At 48.0% G+C, this 23,439-nt stretch overlaps 1 long non-coding RNA gene across 1 annotated transcript; it reads right to left on the bottom strand.

Annotated features, from left to right (window-relative positions):
• Nucleotides 1-1,796: 1,796 nt before the first annotated feature.
• LOC135274224 (uncharacterized) lies at nucleotides 1,797-11,554 on the bottom strand. The gene is made up of 4 exons (XR_010342017.1): nucleotides 11,521-11,554; nucleotides 7,959-8,133; nucleotides 5,084-5,258; nucleotides 1,797-2,043 (listed from the first exon to the last, which is right to left on the bottom strand). It is a non-coding gene; the product is annotated as an uncharacterized LOC135274224 (long non-coding RNA).
• Between the last annotated feature and the right edge of the window lie 11,885 nt (nucleotides 11,555-23,439).

The following is a 23,439-nucleotide window of genomic DNA, read 5'->3' as shown; positions in this document are numbered from 1 at the left end:
CTCCATCTTCTGCTCTAGGGGCACGCTCCTTCTCTGTGAAAACCACAATTTCACCAGATGCTACTGCTCCATCTACTCATCCGGAGGCAATCTTTTCCTCTGTGACAACAAAAATTTGACCAGATGATGCTTAGTATTCCATCCATATCTCCGGGAACACGCTCCATCTCTGTGAAAATGAAAATATCACCATATGCTACTGAGAGCTACATAAAGTGCTCCAGGACATGCTGCTTCTCTGTGACAACCAAAATTCCACCAGAGGCTGATTACTTATCCATCCACCGATCGAGGGCATGTAGTTCTACTGTGATAACAAAAATTTCAGCAGATGCTGCTTACTGCTCCATCTATATATCCGAGACCACAGTGCTCCTCTGTGAAAACAAAAATTTCACCAGATGCTGCTTACTGCTCCATTTATATCTCCGGAGACATACTGCTCCTCTCTGATAACCAAAATATCACCAGATGCTACTTGGTGCTCCTTCAACTGTCTGGGTACTCTGTTCCTCTGAGAAAACCACAATTTCACCAGATGCTGCTTATTGCTCCCTTTACTTCTGAGGGTGGACGCACCTCTTCTGTGACAACCAGAATATCAACAGATGATGCTGCTCCTTATACTGCTCCCGGGGATGCTGCTCCTCTGTGACAACCACAATTTCACCAGATGCTGCTTACAGTTCCATCAGCATGCTGCTCTTCTCTGAAACCACAATTTCACTACATGCCACGTAATTCTCCAAGGACACAGTCACGCTATGTGACAGCCACAATTTCACCAGATGCTACTACTCCATACACTGCTTAGAGGTCATGCTGCTCCTCTTTGTAAACCACAATATCACCATATGCTATCACTCCTTATAGTGCTCCGGGGGCATGCTGCTCCTCTGTGACAATGATAATTTCATCAGATGATGCTTACTGCTCCATTTACAACTTCAGGAACACACTGCTCCTCTGTGAAAATAAAAATTTCTCCAGATGCTGCTGCTTACTGCTGTATTTATATCTTCAGGAATATGCTACTCCACTGTGAAAACAAAAACTTCACCACAGGTTCCTTACTGATCCATCTATATCTCGGGGAACCCACTGCTCCTCCGTGACAACCACAATTTCACCAGATGCTGCTTACTGCTCCACTTATATCTCCAGGGACACACTGTTACTCTGTGACAAAAAAAATCATCAGATGCTACTTAGTGCTCCACCTACTGCTCTGGGTTCAGGCGCATCCTCTGTGACAACAACAATAATACTAGATGCTACTGATCCTTATACTGCTCCAGGGGCACACAGCTCCTCTATGAAAACCATAATTTCACCAGATGCTGCTTACAGCTCCGTCACCATGCTGCTCCTCTGTGACAACCACAATTTCACCATAGGCCACTGCTCCATATATGGCTCCAAGGACAGGGTGAACCTCCGTGACAGCCACAATTTCAGCAGAAGCTACTTCTCCATACACAGCTCCAGGGACACACTGCTCCTCTGTGTCAACAACAATATCACCAGATGTCATTACTACTTACAGTACACCGGGGACATGATACTCCTGTGAGACAAACAAAATTTCACCATATGTTATGGCTCCATCTTCTGCTCTGGGGGCACGCTACTTCTCTGTGACAATCGCAATTTCACCAGATGCTACTGCTCCACCTCCTGCTACTGGGGCACGTTGTTCCTCTGCGATAGACACAATTTCACCAGATGCTACTTCTCCATACACTGCTCAGAGGTCATGCTGCTCCTCTTTGTAAACTACAATATCACCATATGCTATTACTCCTTATAGTGCTCCGGGGACATGCTGCTCCTCTGTGACAACAAAAATTTCTCCAGATGCTACTTACTGTTACATTTATATCTTCAGGAACACGCTGCTCCTCTGTGAAAACAAAAACTTCACCACATGCTGCTAACTGCTCCATCTCTACCTCCGGGAACACGCTGCTCCTCTGTGACAATCACAATTTCACCAGATGCTGCTTACTGCTCCATCTATATCTCTGGGACCACAGTGCTCCTCTGTGAAAACAAAAATTTCCACAGATGCTGCTTACTGCTCCATTTATATCTCCGGGGAAATACTGCTCCTCTCTGACAACTAAAATATCACCAGATGCTGCTTGATACTCCTTCAACTGTCTGGGGTACACTGCTCCTCTGGGACAACCACAATTTCACCAGATGCTGCTTATTGCTCCATCTACTTCTCGGGGGCCACGCACCTCCTCTGTGACAACCAGAATATCACCAGATGATACTGCTCCTTATACTGCTCCGGGGGCACGCTGCTCCTCTGTGACAACCACAATTTCACCAGATACTGCTTACAGCTCCATCAGCACGCTGCTCTTCTGTGACAACCACAATCTCACCAGATGCGGCTTACTGCTCCATTTATCTCTCCAGGGACACACTGTTCTCTGTGACAACCAAAATATCACCAGATGCCACTTCGTGCTCCATCTACTGCTCCGGGTTCAGGCACTGCCTCTGTGACAATAACAATATCACCAGATGCTACTGCTCCGGGGGCAGGCATCTCCTCTATGAAAATCACAATTTCACCAGCTGCTGCTTACAGCTCTGTCATCACCTTGCTCCTCTGTGATGACCACAATTTCCCCATAGGCCACTGCTCCATTTATGGCTCCAAGGACAGGGTGAACCTCTGTGACAGCCACAATTTAACTAGATGCTGCTTCTCCATACACTGCTCCTCTGTGTCAATCACAGTATCACCAGATGCTATTACTATTTACAGTGCACTGGGGACATGATGCTCCTCTGTGACAAGCAAAATTTCACCACACGCTATGGCTCCATCTTCTTGTCTAGTGGCACGATGCTCCTCTGGGACAACCACAATTTCACCAGATGCTGCTTATTGCTGCATCTACTTGTCGAGGTGGACACACCTCCTCAGTGACAACCAGAATATTGCCAGATGATACTGCTCCTTATACTGCTCCGGGGGCACGCTGCTCCTCTGTGACAACCACAATTTCACCAGATGCTACTGCTCCATCTCCTTCTCCGGGGACACGTTGTTCCTCTGTGACAACCACAATTTCACCAGATGCTACTGCTCCATCTACTGCTCCAGCGGCACTCTGCTCCTCTGTGACAACAAAAATTTGACCAGATTCTGCTTACTGCTCCATCCATATCTCCAGGAACACGCTCCTTCTCGGTGAAAACCAAAATATCACCAGATGCTACTTAAAGCAGCCTATACTGCTCCGGGACACGCAGCTCCTCTGTGACAACCAAAATTCCACCAGACACTGATTACTTCTCCATCCACTGATCCGGTGCCATGCTGCTCCACTGAGACAACAAAAATTTCTCCAGATGCTGCTTACTGAACAACGTATATCTCCAGGACCACGGTGCTCCTCTGTGACAACGAAAATTTCACCAGATGCTGCTTACTGCTCCATCTATAACTCCAGGAACACGCTGCTCCTCTGTGAAAACAAAAATTTCTCCAGATGATACTTACTGCTGCATTTATACCTTCAGGAACACGCTGCTCCTCTGTGAAAACAAAAACTTCAGCACATGTTGCTTACTGCTCCATCTGTATCTCTGGGACCACGCTGCGCCTTTGTGACAACCGCAATTTCACCAGATGCCACTGTTGGATGTACCGCTCCATAGACACGGTTACTCTCTGTGACAGCCACAATTTCACCAGATGCTACTGCTCTCTACACTGCTCCGGGGTCAGGCTGCTCCTCTTTGTCAACCACAATAGTTCCAGATGCTATTACTCCTTATGGTGCTACAGGGGCACGCCGCTCCTCTGTGACAACAAAAATTTCACTAGATGCGACTTACTGCTCCATCTATATCTTCAGGAACACGCTGCTCCTCTGTGAAATCAAAAATTTCACCAGATGCTGCTTAGTGCTCCATTTATATCCCCAGGAACATGCTGCTCCTCTGTGACACACAAAATATAACCGGATGCAACTCAGTGCTCCATGTACTGCTATGGAGCACGCTGTTCCTCGGTGACAACCACAGTTTCACCAGATGCTACTGCTCCTTATACTGCTGCAGGGGCATGCTGCTCCTCTGTGACAACCACAATTTCACCAGATGCTACTGCTCCATCTACTCCTCCGGGGGCAATCTGCTCCTCTGTGACAACGAAAATTTGACCAGATGATGCTTAGTGTTCCATCCATATCTACGGGAACACGCTCCTTCTCTGTGAAAACCAAAATATCACCAGATGCTGCTAAAAGCTACATATACTGCTCCGGGACACGCTGTTTCTCTGTGACAACCAAAATTCCACCAGACGCTGATTACTTCTCCATCTACTGATTCGGTGCCATGCTGCTCCACTGTGACAACAAAAATTTCACCAGATGCTACTTACTGCTCCATCTATATCTCTGGGGCCACAGTGATCCTCTGTGAAAACAAAGATTTCACCAGATGCTGCTTACTGCCCATTTATAATTCCGGGGACATACTGCTCCTCTCTGACATCAAAAATATCACCAGATGCCGCTTGGTACTCCTTCAACTGTCTACGGTACGCTGCTCCTCTGGGACAAACACAATTTCACCAGATGCTGCTTATTGCTCCATCTACTTGTCGGGGTGCACACACCTCCTCTGTGACAACCAGAATATCTCCAGATGATACTGCTCCTTATACTGCTCCGGGGGCACGCTGCTCCTCTGTGACAACCACAATTTCACCAGATACTGCTTACAGCTCCATCAGCAAGCTGCTCTTCTGTGACAACCACAATTTCACCAGATGCCACTGCTGCATGGAATTCTCCAAGGACACGGTGACGCTATGTGACAGCCACAATTTCACCAGATGCTACTTCTCCATACACTGCTCAGAGGTCACGCTGCTCCTCTTTGTAAACCACAATATCACCATATGCTATTACTCCTTATAGTGCTCCGGGGACATGCTGCTCCTCTGTGACAACAAAAATTTCACCAGATGCTGCTTACTGCTCCATCTATAACTCCAGGAACACGCTGCTCCTCTGTGAAAACAAAAATTTCTCCAGATGCTACTTACTGTTGCATTTATATCTTCAGGAACACGCTGCTCCTCTGTGAAAACAAAAACTTCACCACATGCTGCTTACTGCTCCATCTATACCTCCGGGAACACGCTGCTCCTCTGTGACAATCACAATTTCACCAGATGCTGCTTACTGCTCCATCTATATCTCTGGGACCACAGTGCTCCTCTGTGAAAACAAAAATTTCCACAGATGCTGCTTACTGCTCCATTTATATCTCCGGGGACATACCGCTCCTCTCTGACAACTAAAATATCACCAGATGCTGCTTGGTACTCCTTCAACTGTCTGGGGTACACTGCTCCTCTGGGACAACCACAATTTCACCAGATGCTGCTTATTGCTCCATCTACTTGTCGGGGGGCACGCACCTCCTCTGTGACAACCAGAATATCACCAGATGATACTGCTCCTTATACTGCTCCGGGGGCACGCTGCTCCTCTGTGACAACCACAATTTCACCAGATACTGCTTACAGCTCCATCAGCACGCTGCTCTTCTGTGACAACCACAATCTCACCAGATGCGGCTTACTGCTCCATTTATCTCTCCAGGGACACACTGTTCTCTGTGACAACCAAAATATCACCAGATGCCACTTCGTGCTCCATCTACTGCTCCGGGTTCAGGCACTGCCTCTGTGACAATAACAATATCACCAGATGCTACTGCTCCGGGGGCAGGCATCTCCTCTATGAAAATCACAATTTCACCAGCTGCTGCTTACAGCTCTGTCATCACCCTGCTCCTCTGTGACGACCACAATTTCCCCATAGGCCACTGCTCCATGTATGGCTCCAAGGACAGGGTGAACCTCCGTGACAGCCACAATTTAACTAGATGCTGCTTCTCCATACACTGCTCGTCTGTGTCAACCACAGTATCACCAGATGCTATTACTATTTACGGTGCACCGGGGACATGATGCTCCTCTGTGACAAGCAAAATTTCACCACACGCTACGGCTCCATCTTCTCGTCTAGTGGCACGCTGCTCCTCTGGGACAACCACAATTTCACCAGATGCTGCTTATTGCTGCATCTACTTGTCGGGGTGCACACACCTCCTCTGTGACAATCAGAATATCGCCAGATGATACTGCTCCTTATACTGCTCCGGGGGCACGCTGCTCCTCTGTGACAACCACAATTTCACCAGATGCTACTGCTCCATCTCCTTCTCCGGGGACACGTTGTTCCTCTGTGACAACCACAATTTCACCAGATGCTACTGCTCCATCTACTGCTCCAGCGGCACTCTGCTCCTCTGTGACAACAAAAATTTGACCAGATTCTGCTTACTGCTCCATCCATATCTCCAGGAACACGCTCCTTCTCGGTGAAAACCAAAATATCACCAGATGCTACTTAAAGCAGCCTATACTGCTCCGGGACACGCAGCTCCTCTGTGACAACCAAAATTCCACCAGACACTGATTACTTCTCCATCCACTGATCCGGTGCCATGCTGCTCCACTGTGACAACAAAAATTTCACCAGATGCTGCTTACTGAACAATGTGTATCTCCACGACCACGGTGCTCCTCTGTGAAAACAAAAATTTCACCAGATGCTACTTACTGCTCCATCTATATCTCTGGGGCCACAGTGATCCTCTGTGAAAACAAAGATTTCACCAGATGCTGCTTACTGCCCATTTATAATTCCGGGGACATACTGCTCCTCTCTGACATCAAAAATATCACCAGATGCCGCTTGGTACTCCTTCAACTGTCTACGGTACGCTGCTCCTCTGGGACAAACACAATTTCACCAGATGCTGCTTATTGCTCCATCTACTTGTCGGGGGGCACACACCTCCTCTGTGACAACCAGAATATCGCCAGATGATACTGCTCCTTATACTGCTCCGGGGGCACGCTGCTCCTCTGTGACAACCACAATTTCACCAGATGCTACTGCTCCATCTACTCCTCCGGGGGCAATCTGCTCCTCTGTGACAACGAAAATTTGACCAGATGATGCTTAGTGTTCCATCCATATCTACGGGAACACGCTCCTTCTCTGTGAAAACCAAAATATCACCAGATGCTGCTAAAAGCTACATATACTGCTCCGGGACACGCTGTTTCTCTGTGACAACCAAAATTCCACCAGACGCTGATTACTTCTCCATCTACTGATTCGGTGCCATGCTGCTCCACTGTGACAACAAAAATTTCACCAGATGCTACTTACTGCTCCATCTATATCTCTGGGGCCACAGTGATCCTCTGTGAAAACAAAGATTTCACCAGATGCTGCTTACTGCCCATTTATAATTCCGGGGACATACTGCTCCTCTCTGACATCAAAAATATCACCAGATGCCGCTTGGTACTCCTTCAACTGTCTACGGTACGCTGCTCCTCTGGGACAAACACAATTTCACCAGATGCTGCTTATTGCTCCATCTACTTGTCGGGGTGCACACACCTCCTCTGTGACAACCAGAATATCACCAGATGATACTGCTCCTTATACTGCTCCGGGGGCACGCTGCTCCTCTGTGACAACCACAATTTCACCAGATACTGCTTACAGCTCCATCAGCAAGCTGCTCTTCTGTGACAACCACAATTTCACCAGATGCCACTGCTGCATGGAATTCTCCAAGGACACGGTGACGCTATGTGACAGCCACAATTTCACCAGATGCTACTTCTCCATACACTGCTCAGAGGTCACGCTGCTCCTCTTTGTAAACCACAATATCACCATATGCTATTACTCCTTATAGTGCTCCGGGGACATGCTGCTCCTCTGTGACAACAAAAATTTCACCAGATGCTGCTTACTGCTCCATCTATAACTCCAGGAACACGCTGCTCCTCTGTGAAAACAAAAATTTCTCCAGATGCTACTTACTGTTGCATTTATATCTTCAGGAACACGCTGCTCCTCTGTGAAAACAAAAACTTCACCACATGCTGCTTACTGCTCCATCTATACCTCCGGGAACACGCTGCTCCTCTGTGACAATCACAATTTCACCAGATGCTGCTTACTGCTCCATCTATATCTCTGGGACCACAGTGCTCCTCTGTGAAAACAAAAATTTCCACAGATGCTGCTTACTGCTCCATTTATATCTCCGGGGACATACTGCTCCTCTCTGACAACTAAAATATCACCAGATGCTGCTTGGTACTCCTTCAACTGTCTGGGGTACACTGCTCCTCTGGGACAACCACAATTTCACCAGATGCTGCTTATTGCTCCATCTACTTGTCGGGGGGCACGCACCTCCTCTGTGACAACCAGAATATCACCAGATGATACTGCTCCTTATACTGCTCCGGGGGCACGCTGCTCCTCTGTGACAACCACAATTTCACCAGATACTGCTTACAGCTCCATCAGCACGCTGCTCTTCTGTGACAACCACAATCTCACCAGATGCGGCTTACTGCTCCATTTATCTCTCCAGGGACACACTGTTCTCTGTGACAACCAAAATATCACCAGATGCCACTTCGTGCTCCATCTACTGCTCCGGGTTCAGGCACTGCCTCTGTGACAATAACAATATCACCAGATGCTACTGCTCCGGGGGCAGGCATCTCCTCTATGAAAATCACAATTTCACCAGCTGCTGCTTACAGCTCTGTCATCACCCTGCTCCTCTGTGACGACCACAATTTCCCCATAGGCCACTGCTCCATGTATGGCTCCAAGGACAGGGTGAACCTCCGTGACAGCCACAATTTAACTAGATGCTGCTTCTCCATACACTGCTCGTCTGTGTCAACCACAGTATCACCAGATGCTATTACTATTTACGGTGCACCGGGGACATGATGCTCCTCTGTGACAAGCAAAATTTCACCACACGCTACGGCTCCATCTTCTCGTCTAGTGGCACGCTGCTCCTCTGGGACAACCACAATTTCACCAGATGCTGCTTATTGCTGCATCTACTTGTCGGGGTGCACACACCTCCTCTGTGACAACCAGAATATCGCCAGATGATACTGCTCCTTATACTGCTCCGGGGGCACGCTGCTCCTCTGTGACAACCACAATTTCACCAGATGCTACTGCTCCATCTCCTTCTCCGGGGACACGTTGTTCCTCTGTGACAACCACAATTTCACCAGATGCTACTGCTCCATCTACTGCTCCAGCGGCACTCTGCTCCTCTGTGACAACAAAAATTTGACCAGATTCTGCTTACTGCTCCATCCATATCTCCAGGAACACGCTCCTTCTCGGTGAAAACCAAAATATCACCAGATGCTACTTAAAGCAGCCTATACTGCTCCGGGACACGCAGCTCCTCTGTGACAACCAAAATTCCACCAGACACTGATTACTTCTCCATCCACTGATCCGGTGCCATGCTGCTCCACTGTGACAACAAAAATTTCACCAGATGCTGCTTACTGAACAATGTGTATCTCCACGACCACGGTGCTCCTCTGTGAAAACAAAAATTTCACCAGATGCTGTTTAGTGCTCCATTTATATCTCCAGGAACATGCTGCTCCTCTGTGACAATCAAAATATAACCAGATGCAACTTAGTGCTCCATGTACTGCTCTGGAGCACGCTCCTCCTCTGTGACAACCGCAATATCACCAGATGCTACTGCTCCATGTACTTCTCCAAAGACACAGCCACGCTATGCGACAGCCACAATTTCACCAGATGCTACTCCTCCATACACTGCTCCGGGGGCACGCTGCTCCTCTTTGTCAACCACCATATGCTATAATATCACCATATGCTATTACTCCTTATAGTGCTCTGAGGGCATGCTGCTCCTCTGTGACAACGAAAATTTCACCAGATGCTGCTTACTGCTCCATCTATAACTCCAGGAACACGCTGCTCCTCTGTGAAAACAAAAATTTCTCCAGATGATACTTACTGCTGCATTTATACCTTCAGGAACACGCTGCTCCTCTGTGAAAACAAAAACTTCACCACACGTTGCTTACTGCTCCATCTGTATCTCTGGGACCACGCTGCGCCTTTGTGACAACCACAATTTCAACAGATGCCACTGTTGGATGTACCGCTCCATAGACACGGTTACTCTCTGTGACAGCCACAATTTCACCAGATGCTACTGCTCTCTACACTGCTCCGGGGTCAGGCTGCTCCTCTTTGTCAACCACAATAGTTCCAGATGCTATTACGCCTTATGGTGCTACAGGGGCACGCCGCTCCTCTGTGACAACAAAAATTTCACTAGATGCGACTTACTGCTCCATCTATATCTTCAGGAACACGCTGCTCCTCTGTGAAATCAAAAATTTCACCAGATGCTGCTTAGTGCTCCATTTATATCCCCAGGAACATGCTGCTCCTCTGTGACACACAAAATATAACCGGATGCAACTCAGTGCTCCATGTACTGCTATGGAGCACGCTGTTCCTCGGTGACAACCACAGTTTCACCAGATGCTACTGCTCCTTATACTGCTGCAGGGGCATGCTGCTCCTCTGTGACAACCACAATTTCACCAGATGCTACTGCTCCATCTACTCCTCCGGGGGCAATCTGCTCCTCTGTGACAACGAAAATTTGACCAGATGATGCTTAGTGTTCCATCCATATCTACGGGAACACGCTCCTTCTCTGTGAAAACCAAAATATCACCAGATGCTGCTAAAAGCTACATATACTGCTCCGGGACACGCTGTTTCTCTGTGACAACCAAAATTCCACCAGACGCTGATTACTTCTCCATCTACTGATTCGGTGCCATGCTGCTCCACTGTGACAACAAAAATTTCACCAGATGCTACTTACTGCTCCATCTATATCTCTGGGGCCACAGTGATCCTCTGTGAAAACAAAGATTTCACCAGATGCTGCTTACTGCCCATTTGTAATTCCGGGGACATACTGCTCCTCTCTGACATCAAAAATATCACCAGATGCCGCTTGGTACTCCTTCAACTGTCTACGGTACGCTGCTCCTCTGGGACAAACACAATTTCACCAGATGCTGCTTATTGCTCCATCTACTTGTCGGGGGGCACACACCTCCTCTGTGACAACCAGAATATCGCCAGATGATACTGCTCCTTATACTGCTCCGGGGGCACGCTGCTCCTCTGTGACAACCACAATTTCACCAGATACTGCTTACAGCTCCATCAGCAAGCTGCTCTTCTGTGACAACCACAATTTCACCAGATGCCACTGCTGCATGGAATTCTCCAAGGACACGGTGACGCTATGTGACAGCCACAATTTCACCAGATGCTACTTCTCCATACACTGCTCAGAGGTCACGCTGCTCCTCTTTGTAAACCATAATATCACCATATGCTATTACTCCTTATAGTGCTCCGGGGACATGCTGCTCCTCTGTGACAACAAAAATTTCACCAGATGCTGCTTACTGCTCCATCTATAACTCCAGGAACACGCTGCTCCTCTGTGAAAACAAAAATTTCTCCAGATGCTACTTACTGTTGCATTTATATCTTCAGGAACACGCTGCTCCTCTGTGAAAACAAAAACTTCACCACATGCTGCTTACTGCTCCATCTGTACCTCCGGGAACACGCTGCTCCTCTGTGACAATCACAATTTCACCAGATGCTGCTTACTGCTCCATCTATATCTCTGGGACCACAGTGCTCCTCTGTGAAAACAAAAATTTCCACAGATGCTGCTTACTGCTCCATTTATATCTCCGGGGACATACCGCTCCTCTCTGACAACTAAAATATCACCAGATGCTGCTTGGTACTCCTTCAACTGTCTGGGGTACACTGCTCCTCTGGAACAACCACAATTTCACCAGATGCTGCTTATTGCTCCATCTACTTGTCGGGGGGCACGCACCTCCTCTGTGACAACCAGAATATCACCAGATGATACTGCTCCTTATACTGCTCCGGGGGCACGCTGCTCCTCTGTGACAACCACAATTTCACCAGATACTGCTTACAGCTCCATCAGCACGCTGCTCTTCTGTGACAACCGCAATCTCACCAGATGCGGCTTACTGCTCCATTTATCTCTCCAGGGACACACTGTTCTCTGTGACAACCAAAATATCACCAGATGCCACTTCGTGCTCCATCTACTGCTCCGGGTTCAGGCACTGCCTCTGTGACAATAACAATATCACCAGATGCTACTGCTCCGGGGGCAGGCATCTCCTCTATGAAAATCACAATTTCACCAGCTGCTGCTTACAGCTCTGTCATCACCCTGCTCCTCTGTGACGACCACAATTTCCCCATAGGCCACTGCTCCATGTATGGCTCCAAGGACAGGGTGAACCTCCGTGACAGCCACAATTTAACTAGATGCTGCTTCTCCATACACTGCTCGTCTGTGTCAACCACAGTATCACCAGATGCTATTACTATTTACAGTGCACCGGGGACATGATGCTCCTCTGTGACAAGCAAAATTTCACCACACGCTACGGCTCCATCTTCTCGTCTAGTGGCACGCTGCTCCTCTGGGACAACCACAATTTCACCAGATGCTGCTTATTGCTGCATCTACTTGTCGGGGTGCACACACCTCCTCTGTGACAACCAGAATATCGCCAGATGATACTGCTCCTTATACTGCTCCGGGGGCACGCTGCTCCTCTGTGACAACCACAATTTCACCAGATGCTACTGCTCCATCTCCTTCTCCGGGGACACGTTGTTCCTCTGTGACAACCACAATTTCACCAGATGCTACTGCTCCATCTACTGCTCCAGCGGCACTCTGCTCCTCTGTGACAACAAAAATTTGACCAGATTCTGCTTACTGCTCCATCCATATCTCCAGGAACACGCTCCTTCTCGGTGAAAACCAAAATATCACCAGATGCTACTTAAAGCAGCCTATACTGCTCCGGGACACGCAGCTCCTCTGTGACAACCAAAATTCCACCAGACACTGATTACTTCTCCATCCACTGATCCGGTGCCATGCTGCTCCACTGTGACAACAAAAATTTCACCAGATGCTGCTTACTGAACAATGTGTATCTCCACGACCACGGTGCTCCTCTGTGAAAACAAAAATTTCACCAGATGCTGTTTAGTGCTCCATTTATATCTCCAGGAACATGCTGCTCCTCTGTGACAATCAAAATATAACCAGATGCAACTTAGTGCTCCATGTACTGCTCTGGAGCACGCTCCTCCTCTGTGACAACCGCAATATCACCAGATGCTACTGCTCCATGTACTTCTCCAAAGACACAGCCACGCTATGCGACAGCCACAATTTCACCAGATGCTACTCCTCCATACACTGCTCCGGGGGCACGCTGCTCCTCTTTGTCAACCACCATATGCTATAATATCACCATATGCTATTACTCCTTATAGTGCTCTGAGGGCATGCTGCTCCTCTGTGACAACGAAAATTTCACCAGATGCTGCTTACTGCTCCATCTATAACTCCAGGAACACGCTGCTCCTCTGTGAAAACAAAAATTTCTCCAGATGATACTTACTGCTGCATTTATACCTTCAGGAACACGCTGCTCCTCTGTGAAAACAAAAACTTCACCACACGTTGCTTACTGCTCCATCTGTATCTCTGGGACCACGCTGCGCCTTTGTGACAACCACAATTTCAACAGATGCCACTGTTGGATGTACCGCTCCATAGACACGGTTACTCTCTGTGACAGCCACAATTTCACCAGATGCTACTGCTCTCTACACTGCTCCGGGGTCAGGCTGCTCCTCTTTGTCAACCACAATAGTTCCAGATGCTATTACGCCTTATGGTGCTACAGGGGCACGCCGCTCCTCTGTGACAACAAAAATTTCACTAGATGCGACTTACTGCTCCATCTATATCTTCAGGAACACGCTGCTCCTCTGTGAAATCAAAAATTTCACCAGATGCTGCTTAGTGCTCCATTTATATCCCCAGGAACATGCTGCTCCTCTGTGACAAACAAAATATAACCGGAGGCAACTCAGTGCTCCATGTACTGCTATGGAGCACGCTGTTCCTCGGTGACAACCACAGTTTCACCAGATGCTACTGCTCCTTATACTGCTGCAGGGGCATGCTGCTCCTCTGTGACAACCACAATTTCACCAGATGCTACTGCTCCATCTACTCCTCCGGGGGCAATCTGCTCCTCTGTGACAACGAAAATTTGACCAGATGATGCTTAGTGTTCCATCCATATCTACGGGAACACGCTCCTTCTCTGTGAAAACCAAAATATCACCAGATGCTGCTAAAAGCTACATATACTGCTCCGGGACACGCTGTTTCTCTGTGACAACCAAAATTCCACCAGACGCTGATTACTTCTCCATCTACTGATTCGGTGCCATGCTGCTCCACTGTGACAACAAAAATTTCACCAGATGCTACTTACTGCTCCATCTATATCTCTGGGGCCACAGTGATCCTCTGTGAAAACAAAGATTTCACCAGATGCTGCTTACTGCCCATTTATAATTCCGGGGACATACTGCTCCTCTCTGACATCAAAAATATCACCAGATGCCGCTTGGTACTCCTTCAACTGTCTACGGTACGCTGCTCCTCTGGGACAAACACAATTTCACCAGATGCTGCTTATTGCTCCATCTACTTGTCGGGGTGCACACACCTCCTCTGTGACAACCAGAATATCTCCAGATGATACTGCTCCTTATACTGCTCCGGGGGCACGCTGCTCCTCTGTGACAACCACAATTTCACCAGATACTGCTTACAGCTCCATCAGCAAGCTGCTCTTCTGTGACAACCACAATTTCACCAGATGCCACTGCTGCATGGAATTCTCCAAGGACACGGTGACGCTATGTGACAGCCACAATTTCACCAGATGCTACTTCTCCATACACTGCTCAGAGGTCACGCTGCTCCTCTTTGTAAACCACAATATCACCATATGCTATTACTCCTTATAGTGCTCCGGGGACATGCTGCTCCTCTGTGACAACAAAAATTTCACCAGATGCTGCTTACTGCTCCATCTATAACTCCAGGAACACGCTGCTCCTCTGTGAAAACAAAAATTTCTCCAGATGCTACTTACTGTTGCATTTATATCTTCAGGAACACGCTGCTCCTCTGTGAAAACAAAAACTTCACCACATGCTGCTTACTGCTCCATCTATACCTCCGGGAACACGCTGCTCCTCTGTGACAATCACAATTTCACCAGATGCTGCTTACTGCTCCATCTATATCTCTGGGACCACAGTGCTCCTCTGTGAAAACAAAAATTTCCACAGATGCTGCTTACTGCTCCATTTATATCTCCGGGGACATACCGCTCCTCTCTGACAACTAAAATATCACCAGATGCTGCTTGGTACTCCTTCAACTGTCTGGGGTACACTGCTCCTCTGGGACAACCACAATTTCACCAGATGCTGCTTATTGCTCCATCTACTTGTCGGGGGGCACGCACCTCCTCTGTGACAACCAGAATATCACCAGATGATACTGCTCCTTATACTGCTCCGGGGGCACGCTGCTCCTCTGTGACAACCACAATTTCACCAGATACTGCTTACAGCTCCATCAGCACGCTGCTCTTCTGTGACAACCGCAATCTCACCAGATGCGGCTTACTGCTCCATTTATCTCTCCAGGGACACACTGTTCTCTGTGACAACCAAAATATCACCAGATGCCACTTCGTGCTCCATCTACTGCTCCGGGTTCAGGCACTGCCTCTGTGACAATAACAATATCACCAGATGCTACTGCTCCGGGGGCAGGCATCTCCTCTATGAAAATCACAATTTCACCAGCTGCTGCTTACAGCTCTGTCATCACCCTGCTCCTCTGTGACGACCACAATTTCCCCATAGGCCACTGCTCCATGTATGGCTCCAAGGACAGGGTGAACCTCCGTGACAGCCACAATTTAACTAGATGCTGCTTCTCCATACACTGCTCGTCTGTGTCAACCACAGTATCACCAGATGCTATTACTATTTACAGTGCACCGGGGACATGATGCTCCTCTGTGACAAGCAAAATTTCACCACACGCTACGGCTCCATCTTCTCGTCTAGTGGCACGCTGCTCCTCTGGGACAACCACAATTTCACCAGATGCTGCTTATTGCTGCATCTACTTGTCGGGGTGCACACACCTCCTCTGTGACAACCAGAATATCGCCAGATGATACTGCTCCTTATACTGCTCCGGGGGCACGCTGCTCCTCTGTGACAACCACAATTTCACCAGATGCTACTGCTCCATCTCCTTCTCCGGGGACACGTTGTTCCTCTGTGACAACCACAATTTCACCAGATGCTACTGCTCCATCTACTGCTCCAGCGGCACTCTGCTCCTCTGTGACAACAAAAATTTGACCAGATTCTGCTTACTGCTCCATCCATATCTCCAGGAACACGCTCCTTCTCGGTGAAAACCAAAATATCACCAGATGCTGCTAAAAGCTACATATACTGCTCCGGGACACGCTGTCTCTCTGTGACAACCAAAATTCCACCAGACGCTGATTACTTCTCCATCTACTGATTCGGTGCCATGCTGCTCCACTGTGACAACAAAAATTTCACCAGATGTTACTTACTGCTCCATCTCCATCTCTGGGGCCACAGTGATCCTCTGTGAAAACAAAAATTTCACCAGATGCTGCTTACTGCTCCATTTATAACTCCGGGGACATACTGCTCCTTTCTGACAACAAAAATATCACCAGATGCTGCTTGGTCCTCCTTCAACTGTCTGGGGTACGCTACTCCTCTGGGACAACCACAATTTCACCAGATGCTTATTGCTCCATCTACTTGTCGGGGTGCACACACCTCCTCTGTGACAACCAGAATATCGCCAGATGATACAGCTCCTTATACTTCTCCGGGGACATGCTGCTCCTCTGTGACAACCACAATTTCACCAGATACTGCTTACAGCTCCATCAGCACGCTGCTCTTCTGTGAGATCCACAATTTCACCAGATGCCACTGTTGGATGTACCGCTCCATAGACACGGTTACTCTCTGTGACAGCCACAATTTCACCAGATGCTAATGCTCTCTACACTGCTCCGGGGTCAGGCTGCTCCTCTTTGTCAACCACAATAGTTCCAGATGCTATTACTCCTTATGGTGCTACAGGGGCACGCTGCTCCTCTGTGACAACAAAAATTTCACTAGATGCGACTTACTGCTCCATCTATATCTTCAGGAACACGCTGCTCCTCTGTGAAATCAAAAATTTCACCAGATGCTGCTTAGTGCTCCATTTATATCCCCAGGAACATGCTGCTCCTCTGTGACAAACAAAATATAACCGGAGGCAACTCAGTGCTCCATGTACTGCTATGGAGCACGCTGTTCCTCGGTGCAACCACAGTTTCACCAGATGCTACTGCTCCTTATACTGCTGCAGGGGCATGCTGCTCCTCTGTGACTACCACAATTTCACCAGATGCCACCGCTGCATGGAATTCTGCAAGGACACGGTGACGCTATGTGACAGCCTCAATTTCACCAGATGCTACTGCTGCATACACTGCTCAGAGGTCACGCTGCTCCTCTTTGTAAGCCAGAATATCACCATGTGCTATTACTCCTTATACTGCTCCGGAGATATGCTGCTCCCCTGTGACAACAAAAATTTCCCCATATGCTGCTTAGTCCTCCATTTATAACTCCAGGAACACGCTGCTCCTTTGTGAAAATAAAAATTTCTCCAAGTGCTGCTTATTGCTGCATTTATATCTTCAGGAACACGCTGCTCCTCTGTGAAAACAGAAACTTCACCACGTGGTGCTAACTGCTCCATGTATGTCTCCGGGAACCCGTTGCTCCTCCGTGACAACCACAATTTCACCAGATGCTGCTTACTGCTCCATTTATATCTCCAGGGACACAGTGTTCCTCTGTGACATCCAAAATATCTCCAGATGCTACTTAGTGCTCCATCTACTGCTCCGGGTTCAGGCACTGCCTCTGTGACAATGACAATATCACCAGATGCTACTGCTCCGGGGGCAGGCATCTCCTCTATGAAAACCATAATTTCACCAGCTGCTGCTTACAGCTCTGTCACCACCCTGCTCCTCGGTGACGACCACAATTTCCCCATAGGCCACTGCTCCATGTTTGGCTCCAAGGACGGGGTGAACCTCTGTGACAGCCACAATTTCACTAGATGCTACTTCTCTGTACACTGCTCTGGGGACACTCTGCTCCTCTGTGTCAACCACAATATCATCAGATGCTATTACTACTTCAGCGTACCGGGGACATGATGCTCCTCTGTGACAAGCAAAATTTCACCATATGCTACGGTTCCATCTTCTGCTCTGGGGGAACGCTCCTTCTTTGTGACAACCACAATTTCACCAGATGCTACTGCTCCATCTACTGCTCCAGCGGCACTCTGCTCCTCTGTGACAACAAAAATTTGACCAGATGTTGCTTACTGCTCCATCCATATCTCCAGGAACATGCTCATTTTCTTTGAAAACCAAATTATCACCAGATGCTTCTTAAAGCTACATATACTGCTCCGGGACACGGTGCTCCTTTCTGACAACCAAAATTCCACCAGATGCTGATTACTTCTCCATCTACTGATTCGGTGCCATGCTGCTCCACTGTGACAACTAAAATTTCACCAGATGCTGCTTACAGCTCCATCTGTATCTCTGGGGCCACAGTGATCCTCTGTGAAAACAAAAATTTCACCAGATGCTGCTTACTGCCCATTTATAATTCCGGGGACATACTGCTCCTCTCTCACAACAAAAATATCACCAGATGCTGCTTGGTACTCCTTCAACTGTCTGGGTTACGCTGCTCCTCTGGGACAACCACGATTTCACCAGATGCTGCTTATTGCTTCATTTATATCTCTGGGGACATACTGCTCCTCTCTGACAACTAAAATATCACCAGATGCTGTTTGGTACCCCTTCAGCTGTCTGGAGCATGTTGCTCCTCTGGGACAACCACAATCTCACCAGATGTGGCTTACTGCTCCATTTATATCTCCAGGGACACACAGTTCCTCTGTGACAACCAAAATATCACCAGATGCTACTTAGTGCTCCATCTACTGCTCGTGGTTCAGGCACTACCTCTGTGACAATAACAATATCACCAGATGCTACTGCTCCTTATACTGCTCCGGGGGCAGCCAGCTCCTCTGTGACAACCACAATTTCACCAGATGCTACTGTTTCATCTCCTTCTCCGGGGACACGCTGTTCCTCTGTGACAACCACAATTTCACCAGATGCTACTGCCCCATCTACTGCTCCAGCGGCACTCTGCTCCTCTGTGACAACAAAAATTTGACCAGATTCTGCTTATTGCTCCATCCATATCTCCAGGAACACGCTCCTTCTTGGTGAAAACCAAAATATTACCAGATGCTACTTAAAGCAACATATACTGCTCCGGGACACGCTGCTGCTCTGTGACAACCAAAATTCCACCAGAAGCTGATTACTTCTCCATCCACTGATCTGGTGCCATACTACTCCACTGTGACAACAAAAATTTCACCAGATGCTGCTTACAGATCAATGTATATCTCCAGGACCACGGTGCCCCTGTGTGAAAACAAAAATGTCACCAGATGCTGTTTAGTGCTCCATTTATATCTCCAGGAACATGCTGCTCCTCTGTGACCATCAAAATATAACCAGATGCAACTTAGTGCTCCATGTACTTCTCCAGAGCACACTCCTCCTCTGTGGCAACCACAGTTTCACCAGATGCTACTGCTCCTTATACTGCTCCGGGGGCACGCTGCTCCTCTGTGACTACCACAGTTTCACCAGATGCTGCTTACAGCTCGATCAGCACGCTGCTCCTCTGTGGCAACCACAATTTCAACAGATGCCACTGCTCCATGTACTTCTCCAAGGACACGGTGACCCTATGTAACAGCCACAATTTCACGAAATGCTACTGCTCCATGCACTGCTCCGGGGGCACAGTGCTCCTCTTTTTAAACCACAATATCACCATATGCTATTACTCCTTATACTGCTCCAGGGACATGCTGCTCCTCTGTGACAACAAAAATTTCACCACATGCTGCTTACTGCTGCATTTATATCTCCAGTAACATGCTGCTCCTCTGTGAAAAGAAAAACTTCACCAGATGCTGCTTAGTGCTCCATCTACTGCTCTGGGTGCAGGCAACTCCTCTGTGACAACTACAATATCACCAGATGCTACTGCTCCATGTACTTCTCCAAAGACACAGTCACCCTGTGTGACAGCCACAATTTCACCAGATGCTACTCCTCCATACACTGCTCTGGGGGCACGCTGCTCTTCTTTGTCAACCACCATATGCTATAATATCATCATATGCTATTACTCCTCATAGTGCTGCGAGGGCACGCTGCTCCTCTATGACAACAAAAATTTCACCAGATGCTGCTTGCTGCTGCATTTATATCTTCAGGAATACGCTGCTCCTCTGTGAAAACAAAAATTTATCCAGATGCTACTTACTGCTACATTTATATCTTCAGGAATACGCTGTTCCTCTGTCAAAACAAAACCTTCACCACATGCTGCTTACTGCTCCATCTATACCTCCGGGAACACGCTGCTCCTCTGTGACAACCACAATTTCACCAGATGCTGCTTACTGCTCCATCTATATCTCTGGGACCACAGTGCTCCTCTGTGAAAACAAAAATTTCACTAGATGCTGCTTAGTGCTCCATTTATATCTCCCGGAACATGCTGTTCCTCTGTGACAATCAAAATATAACCAGATGCAACTTAGGGCTCCATGTACTGCTCTGGGGCACGCTCCTCCTCTGTGACAACCAGAAATTCACCAGATGCTACTGCTCCATCTCCTGCTCTGGGAGCACGCTGCTCCTCTCTGACAAGCATAATTTTCCCATATGCTAAGGCTCCATCTCCTCCTCCGAGGGCACGCTGCTCCTCTGTGACAACAAAAATTTCACCAAATGCTGCTTACTGCTCCATCTATTATCTTCGGGAACAGACTGCTCCTCTGTCAAAACCAAAATATCACCAGATGCTACTTAAAGCTACATATACTGCTCTGAGACACGCTGCTCCACTGTGACAACAAAAATTTCACCAGGTGCTGCTTACTGCTCCATCTATATCTCTGGGAACATGCTGCTCCTCTGTGAAAACAAAAACTTCACCAGATGCTGCTTATAGCTCCATCAGAATGCTGCTTCTCCGTGACAACCACAATTTCACCAGATGCTGCTTACTGCTCCATCAGAATGCTGCTCCTCTGGGACTACCACAATTGCACCAGATGCCACTGATCCATGTACTGCTCCAAGGACATGGTGACCCCTCTGTGACAGCTACAATTTCACTAGAGGCTACTTCTCCATACACTGCTCCGTGGGCACGCTGCTCCTCTGTGTGCACCACAATATCACCAGATGCTATTACTTCTTATAGTGTACCGGGGACACGATGCTCCTCTTTGACGAGCATAATTTCACCATATGCTACATGTCCATCTCTCCTCCAGAGCACGCTCCTTCTCTGTGACAACCACAGTTTCACCAGATGCTACTGCTCCATCTCCTTCTCCGGGAGAATGCTGATCCTCTGTGACAACCAGAATTTCATAAGATGCTACTGCCCCATCTCCTGCTCCAGGGGCATTCTACTTTTCTGTGACAACACAAATTTCACCAGATGCTGCTTACTGCTCCATCTGTATCTCTGGCAACATGCTGCTCCTCTGTGAAAAGAAAATATCACCAAATACTACTTAGAGCTCCATCTATTGCTCCAGGACATGCTGCTCCTCCGTGACAACCAAAATTCCACCAAACGCTCCTTACATCTCCATCCACTGCTCTGGGGGCACATTGCTCCTCTGTGACAACCACAATTTCACCAGATGCTACTTCTCCATACACGGCTCCAGGGGCACGGTGCTTCTCTCTGTCAACCAGAATTTCACAAAATGGTACTGCTCCATCTACTGCTGCAAGGGCACGCCGCTCCTCTGTGACAGCCACAATTTCCGCAGATGCCACTGCTCCATGTACTGCTCCAGGAACATGGTGACCCTCTGGGAAAACCACAATTTCACCAGATGCTACTGCTCCATATACTGCTCCGGGGCATGCTGCTTCTCTGTGACAACAGAAATTTCACCAGATGCTGCTTACTGCTCCATCTATATCTCGGGACACACTGTTCCTCTGTGACAATCAAAATATCACCAGATGCTACTTAGTGCTCCATCTACTGCTCCGGGGCCTGCTGCTTCTCTGTAACAACCACAATTTCACCAGATGCTGCTTACTGCTCCATCTACTGCTCCAGGGACACACTGCTCCTCCGTGATGACCAGTATCACCACATGCTGTTTAGTGCTCTATCTACTGCTCCAGGGGCACTCTGCTCCTCTGTGACAACCACAATTTCACCAGATGCTGCTTACTGCTCCATCTAGTGCTCCAGGGGCAAGCTTCTTCTATGTGACAACCACAATTTCACCAGATGCTACTGCTCCATCTCCTGCTCTGGTGGGACGCTGCTCCTTTGTGAAAACCCTGATTGCACTTGGCACTATTGCTCAATGAAAAACTATTTCAGTAACACCAGGCTCTGAAATCAATAGGTAAAACAGCGCACAGTACGAAGAGCAAGTTGTCACGCCAGTCATATGAAAACTGGAGGCAAATACTAGATGGGTTAGAGAGTGCAGGGAAGGTGAGATGGTCAACACTGACTGGATAAAACCAGGTAGTAAACACCAGGTAAGTATGAGGCCAGCAGATGTTGTCTTTCTTGCTAAGGCAAGCATCAAGAGAGGGCAAGTGTGTATGGCCCTAAGTTTAATGAGGGCACATGAAGAATGCCTACTGGATAAGGTCAGGTAAATACAGCCACTGGGAGGGCCACCAAGTGAAGACCAGGAAAAGAAAGTCAAAAGCAGGAACAGAGCAGAACGGCACCAGTTTTAGGCCAGTAAGGCTGTGATGCTTGAGGAATACCAGAAGCGTGAGACTAATTGTGAAGGCGACTCGGTAAGCTGGGGAGGTAGGATCAGTTGGGAGATTCAGGTTGATAAGAATGGGTCATTCACAGAACCCGGGTAAGGTCAGTTAAGTGTGCTAGGTGCATTAGGCCAGGAGATTCATACTGGATGAGTAAGGCCAGGGCAGGTGAATAAATCTAAGTTGGCAAAACTGTGAGGTTAACACTGGGTCAAAAATCAAGTGATTGAAAACTCTGGGTGGCTTAAGCCAGTATGTTAAGACCTTTTTGAATAGAGCTAGGTAGCTAACTCCACCTGGATAAAAACTAGGCAGACTAGCTCAGGAGGATAAGACCATGTTAGTTAGAATGAAAGGCTGAGGACATGTGAACAGGTCAGATTGGTCATCTCTGTTGATCATCGAGGTTGGTAAGGTCATTA

Source organism: Aotus nancymaae, unplaced genomic scaffold (assembly GCF_030222135.1).
Source record: "Aotus nancymaae isolate 86718 unplaced genomic scaffold, 86718_ANA_hifiasm-v0.15.2.pri h1tg000011l, whole genome shotgun sequence".
In the NCBI taxonomy this organism is placed as follows: domain Eukaryota; kingdom Metazoa; phylum Chordata; class Mammalia; order Primates; family Aotidae; genus Aotus; species Aotus nancymaae.
The sequence above is the reverse complement of the archived record's forward strand: the minus strand, read 5'-3'. Positions and strand labels throughout refer to the sequence as shown.